Source organism: Talpa europaea, assembly GCF_964194135.1.
Source record: "Talpa europaea genome assembly, chromosome: 12".
Taxonomy (NCBI): Eukaryota; Metazoa; Chordata; class Mammalia; order Eulipotyphla; family Talpidae; genus Talpa; species Talpa europaea.
In genome coordinates this window covers 102,142,889-102,149,223 of record NC_140079.1, presented here as the reverse complement: position 1 = coordinate 102,149,223, position 6,335 = coordinate 102,142,889, and the positions used below count along the sequence as shown (strand labels likewise).

Genomic DNA, 6,335 nt, shown 5'->3' with positions numbered 1-6,335 from the left:
ACCCCTGGGATTTCCTGGCGACAGGAGCTCTCCCATACCAATGAGGTGACTCTGGGTGAGCCTGGGGTGGAGCTGCCCGCATTCCCCAGGGAGGGAGAGCAGCGAGGCTGGGGTTGGGGTGGGCGGGGCTGGGACCGTCCTGAGGAGAAGTCGGTACCTAGAGAGGAAACATGCCCAGCCCTGGGGTCACTCTGCGCACGAGCCATCAGGGATGATGGCACCACAGCCTCCCCGGACTGGAGGTGGGTGACCCGGGAACGCCGTGGGTGCCTGAAGAGGCCCAGTCCAGGCTGACCTGCGGGGTCTGCTTCAGGGCTGCCAGCGTTGGTGGGGGAGTTTCTCCCCTTCAGCCCCTGAGGGGTGCGGGCCGCAGAGGGCTCCAGGTCCTGGGAGGGCCCCGGGGTGGGCAGGGGGGCGGAGCGAGCACGCAGCAGGCAGGCAAAGGGGCGGCCACGCTTTTATTTTCTTTTCATTCTTTGCCCAAAGGTTGATTTTGGCCACCCGTGACAGGCAGGGCAGGAGCCGCAGGCCAGTGTCCCCCACGGCACCTGCGAGACAAGGGTCAGGTCAGGCAGGGCCAGGGCCCCGGAAGGAGACTCAGGTGTCCGATGGGGAGGGCCCAGCTCAAGGCCTCATCCGGGCTGCACACCCCCCCTCCCCTCAGCCCACATCCCCCACCTCCAGCCCCGCCCTGGGCCTACCTGCAGCTCGTCACAGGTGGTGGCTCTTGGCTGCTACTTGGTCTTTTGGCGCTGGCTCTCGGCCTCTCTGTCGGGTTTGCATATTAACCACGCGCCTACGCAGAAGATCCCAAAAAGAGCAGCAACAGGTATTGCCTAAGGTGGTCCCCGAGACTGTCACTCTCAGGGCTCCTGAGCCCACTCCCACCTGCAGGTCATGGGCACGGGGGACCCCGACCCAGCCCAGTGGCAGGGGTGGGGGACCGTGGGCTCCGGGGCTGGGCAACAGGGATGGGCCCTTGGGCAGGTCCGGCCCAGATCATCAGCCCCCTCGGTGGTGACCAGGTGGTGGCGCCCGGGTGGTGCTACCCTGTGGAGCCGCCCTCCCCACCGCTGCATACCCCCCCCCCGCCCCCACCCCGGGGAAGCAGGTCGCAGGAGGCCCCGAGCAGGCTGGCCCAGAAGTGCTCAGGGGCGCAGCACACTGCGGGGGGGCTCCAGGGGCTGGGGGGGACGGAGCCTGCTGAGTCCAGCTGCCGGAGCCCCTCTCAGCAGGTGGGGGGGCTGAGGGCTCCCAGGGGGTCTCTGGAGCGGCTGGTCTATGGCGCGGGTCTCCCCACCCTGCGGTGCTGGGGGCTCAGTCCTGACCCCCCGGTCTTCAGTTCTCAGGTGCCCCTGCCAGCGGCCCGCGGGGTGAGGACAGGTCCCTGCGCTGGGCCTGGAGCTGGGGGGACGGGCCGGCCCAGTTGATGACGGGGAAGGGGAGCAGGGGCTGGGGGGTGGGAGGCTCTTGTCTTACCATGGTGACTACACTGACGGTTGCTGGGTCCATCTTCTCCAGGTATCAATTTCACCCTGTGGGTGTCACCCCAAGTTGCCAGGGCTGCCCCCGGGCCCTTCCCCGGGACCCCATGCTCTCATCTCCCTGTAGCCGGGCCCCCAGGATCGTCTCTCCAGATGGGGACCCGTGGCCTCTGGGCCCAGCCTCCTGCGCCTCCTTCCCCAGTGACGGGCTCGGGGCGCCCAGGGCCATCACCGCAGCCCCAGGATTGCTGGGGGCCGAGAAAGGGGCACCCACGGCTCCACCCAGTCCTGAGCCCCGGTCAGTCCACGGGTCCCCAAGCCTGAGCCTGTGGCCCCGGGTCGCCCCTTCTAGAAGGAAGGTCAGACCCTACACGCAATCACCCCACTCTCCCAGGCCCCCCTCCGCCCAGCTCCCCCTTCACCTCTACCTGTTCCTGCGCATCCTCTGAGGTAGCCCCAACCCCACATTTTGCCGGCTGCTGGCCGCCCCCGGGCCCAGCCTCACCTTAGCGTGGAGACGCAGCGGGTGCCTGACCCGGCCGGACTCCCTGGAAGGAAATGGCTGAGCAGATATGAGCCCAGCTCCCCGCCCCTCCCGCCCGCCCATGTGGTTTCCCAGCACAGGCCGTTTCTGGGAAACCCTGTGACCCTACTCTGAGGTCACCGTTCTTTGGCCATGTCACCCCCTCCCCTGGGGTCCCATCCAGCAGGTGTCATGTAGCCCGCCTGGGGAGGTGAGCCCCTGTCGGGGGCTGGTAGTGTAACAGGGGGGTCCCCAGGAAAGGGGGAGGTTCCAGGTTTCCTGCCCCACCCAAGGGAGGGTGGAGCTGAGCAGGGAGGGAAGAGGCTGCAGAGGAGACTGAGGGAGGAAGGAGGCAGGATGGAGCCAGAATGAGCCTGGAGGAGGTGCGTGGAGCCTAGAGACACGTGAAGAAACTCCGCTTGTCTTTTGGTCGTGGACGGGGTGACACAGATGTGGTGAGACCCGTGGGGAGGTGACAATGGCAGCTTTTATCTTGATGTTGATTTTGCTCTTTTCCTTCCGGGCTTGTCTGGTTGCTTCTGACCCTTTTCTGTGGGTCCCCACTGGAAGATGCTTTAGACTTGGGGCAGGCTTTGGGGCCTTGCTCTGGGCCGATCCCATTTGGATGGACTTTTACCCACGAGGGGACGGGGCACTCCGGGTGCTGGATTTAGAAACCAGAGTCTTTGCCTTTCCTGTGTTGTTTCCTAGTTGTATTAAAGTTCCTTCCCATGAAAGTCTCCTATGTTTTGTGTGGATGCGGCGGATGGCAGAACCAATTCAGAGCAGGCAGGTTTGCGGGGTTTGGGCAGCCCCTCTCCCTGCCTTGTAACAGTAGGAGTTGGGGTCACAGGCCCCCGCTTTGTCTCCCTCTTTTTGAGAGATTTGAAAAGGACCCTGAGTTCGTTGTGCAAAAGGACCTGCAGTCCTCAGCCCCCCCTGGTTCCTGCTGCGACCCGCTACGGCCCATTTGGGGCAAACATTCGAGGGGCCCAGCCCGGGGCGTGCACTCCTGGGAGCCATCCTGGAGGAGGGGAGACTTGGGCGGGGGGGGGGACAGTGAGCGAGGGGCCTCCTGGGAACCCTTCCTCTAGGGAGTCTGCATGTAGGCCTGGGGCCGTGTGTCCAGGTCTCAGGACAAGGGGTGCCACTGGCCCTCTCATAAAAAGGCAGCGGGAAGAGGAAAACTCAGGGGCCCACCCAGCACGTGAGCCGGTGCGGGTTCTGGTGGAGGGGCCAGGGAGGGCTGGGGTGGGTGGACCCAGGGGCAGCGAGTTCTGAGGGCTGGCCCAGGCCAGGCAGCCCTGGACGCCAGGGTCCCACCATGTGGTCCAGCAACTTCCTTGGGCTCATCCTCAAGACCCCCAGGAGGGCCTCCGGGCTGGGCTGACCACTTGCGTGGACATAATTCCTGCCAGGGCCCGCGGTGCCCGGGGGTGGCCTTGGGTGGTGCCACTGCGCGGTCACGTTTATTTCTCAAAAACAGCAGCAGGAGTCCGAGCGCCCGGGGGTGCCCCGACTTGCACAGAGGCCCCGCCCCCGCCCTGGGCCGGGCGCTCAGCGGCCACTCCAGCCCAGCCTGTCAATCTGCTGCAACCAGACAGGAGGCAGGGTGCCGCAGACCAGCACAGCAGTGCGCGATGAGGCCGTCTCAGGGTTGAGAGACTGCGCAGGGTGGTCAGGGATTCGGCTGAAGAAATGACAGACACACTTCAAGAGAGAGTGTAAATCTGCGTGCATTTTATTTGAGTTAGTCGCCAGTATACATACAGGAGCAGTGAATGGATTTAGCTTATCGCTGAGTGGTTTACATCTGGACCTAGGCTCTTTCTTTTTTTTTTTTTTTAATAGAGGTATGTTTTTATTTATTTATTTGTTTGTTTGTTTGTTTTGTTTATACAAGCACTGGGCACAGTCAGAAGCGCGGGAGGGTGAGAGGATTCACCAGAGCCAGAGCGGGGAGCAGAGCAGGCAGAAGGACCGAAGTCCACTGCTGAGGGGAGCAGCGGGCGGCAGGAGAGGTCCGCGCGCCATGCGGGACCCTCCTCCGGGGGCCGGGGAGCAGCCGGGGATCGAACCGGCGCCGCAGAGGCCGTGGGCAGCTTCACAACCCAGCGCTCAACCGCTGCGCCACTGAGGAGGCCCCCTAGCCTCTTTCTTAAGTAGATAATCCATTAGTTTTGTTTTTAAACTATATGATCGCATTTTTTGTTTTACTAACTACTTTTTTCACCTAAACTATATTTTAATTATTACAGGGTTTAGTAACGTTTCATTTGAGTCAGCCTTGTGTTAAGGATTCATATGATTTTTTAATTAACAACCAATGACCTTTATAGAAGAAAGAAGGAAGTTTAGAAAGACAATAAAGGGATAAAGTTTGTAGTTCTAGAAACAGGAGATAAGGTTTTAGCTCCTGGTGGTCGTCATCCTTTGATAAGCTTCTGTCTTATCCATGTCTTCAGGGAACTTTGCTGTACTCCCCTGCCTCAGGGAGTTTTTCCCGGGGGCCCAGGCTCCAGGCCTCGCGCTCAGAGTGCCCGGCCTGACTGCGAGTGAGGAGAGGAGGCGCCCCCCAGCCCGGGGCTCCCCCCGCCCCTGAGGCCCGTCACAGAGCCAGGCCCCCCCCACAGCCCCTGTGGGAGCCGCCACCTCAGCCCCGGCCGGGCCCAGAGCGGGGCGACCACAGGCCGGGAGGGTGTGGACTCTTTGGGAGACCCCGGCAATGCCTGTAGAAGGGGGCGCGCTTCCCCTACGTTCCAGGGGGTTAGCTGGAAACGCATCCTCGTTCCCGCACGGTGCGGGGGCGGCCTTCACCAGACTGCCCGTCGGGGTGGCGCCAGAACGTCCCCCAACATGTGAAGTGCGCTGGGGTGTGCTGGGGTGCATGGGGTGCGCAGGGGTCCATATGGAGTCCCCGGAAATGAAAGTGAGTGCGTCAGAGCCCGCGGGCCGGGAGGTGCGGGAGCGTCACCCCCAGAACCCGCCACGGAGTCCTCGGGACAGGCCGCCGCCTGCTCCTCGGGGACCTCCGGGAGCCACAGCCTCGGGGACAGCACACGGGTTGGGGGTGCGGGGGGCCGCAGGCAGCACCGGGACTGGGCGGCAGCACACGGCTCCACACCCTGGCCAGGAGGCGCCCCGACGTGCCCGCGCCCATGGGGTGACGCCAGTGGCCGGGCAGAAGGGAAATCCCTACTTCCTGATTGACCCTGTGACCCTAAAGCTGCTCCCCCAAATAAAAATCGCTGTCATGACAGCAGGTGTCCACGGGCCGAGGACGACAGGGCGGGACTGGCCCTGGCAGCTGCTTTCAGGGCAGCCACCGCCTCCAGGGTGGGAGACAGGGGTGCGGGGTGGGGGGCCCCTTGGAGGCCGCCAGAACAAGCAGGTGGCCTGAGCCTGGGAGGCGACGGGTGCAGAAGTGATTGTTCTGGGCGAGGCCTGGTGACCCGCAGGACACGGGGGACGGGGGCAGGGCAGCCGCTGAGAGTTGGGGCTCACGGCAGGGGGACAAAGGCCGAATCCAAGGAACAGAAGTGGGGTCCGTGTGCATGGGGGAGGGGTGCACTGCGGAGGGCCAGGTGGGTAGGGCTGTGGGAGGCCCCAGGAGCCGTCCTTGACGCTGCCCAGTCCCGAGATCCCAACAGTCCGAAGGGTCCCCACGCCCCAGCCTGGCCCGGGCCTATGGCCTGTGTCGCCCTTTCTAGAGTGATGTCAGACCCCACAAGCCAATCACCCCCACTCTCCCAGGCCTCCCTCAGCCGAGCTCCCCTCTTCTCTTCTACCTGTCCCTGCGCATCCTCTGAGGTACCCCCTGCCTCCACATTTTGCTGGCCACTGGCCGCCCCCGGGCCCTGCCTCACCTTAGCGTGGAGGCGCAGCGGGTGCCTGACTCGGGCTGGCCGCCCCGACGGAAATGGCTGAGTGTGTAGCACAGTCCTGTGCTCCCTGCGCCTCCCGCCCGCCCAGCTGCTCTCTCAGCACAGGCCGCTTCTGGGAAACCCCGTGACCCTGCTCTGAGGTCACCGTTCTTGGACCATGTCACCCCCTCCCCTGGGGTCACGTCCAGCAGGTGTCATGTAACCAGCGTGAGGGGAAGGGAACCAGCCTGGGGAGGTGAGGCCCCGTCAGGTGGAGTCGGGGTCTCCGACCCCCATTTTGTCTCCCTCTTTTTGAGAGATCTGAGGACCCTGACTTCCTTGTGCAAAACCAACCTGCACTCCTCAGCCCCGCCTGGTTCCTGCTGCGACCCGCTACAGCCCATTTGGGGCAAACATTCGAGGGGCCCAGCCCGGGGCGTGCACTCCTGGGAGCCATCCTGGAGG

General features: G+C 63.8%; 1 long non-coding RNA gene across 1 annotated transcript; it reads right to left on the bottom strand.

Moving 5' to 3' along the window:
- Positions 1 to 441: 441 nt before the first annotated feature.
- LOC311181999 lies at positions 442 to 2,030 on the bottom strand. Its single transcript, XR_014617093.1, has 4 exons — positions 1,990 to 2,030; positions 1,480 to 1,535; positions 702 to 836; positions 442 to 548 (listed from the first exon to the last, which is right to left on the bottom strand). It is a non-coding gene; the product is annotated as an uncharacterized lncRNA (long non-coding RNA).
- Between the last annotated feature and the right edge of the window lie 4,305 nt (positions 2,031 to 6,335).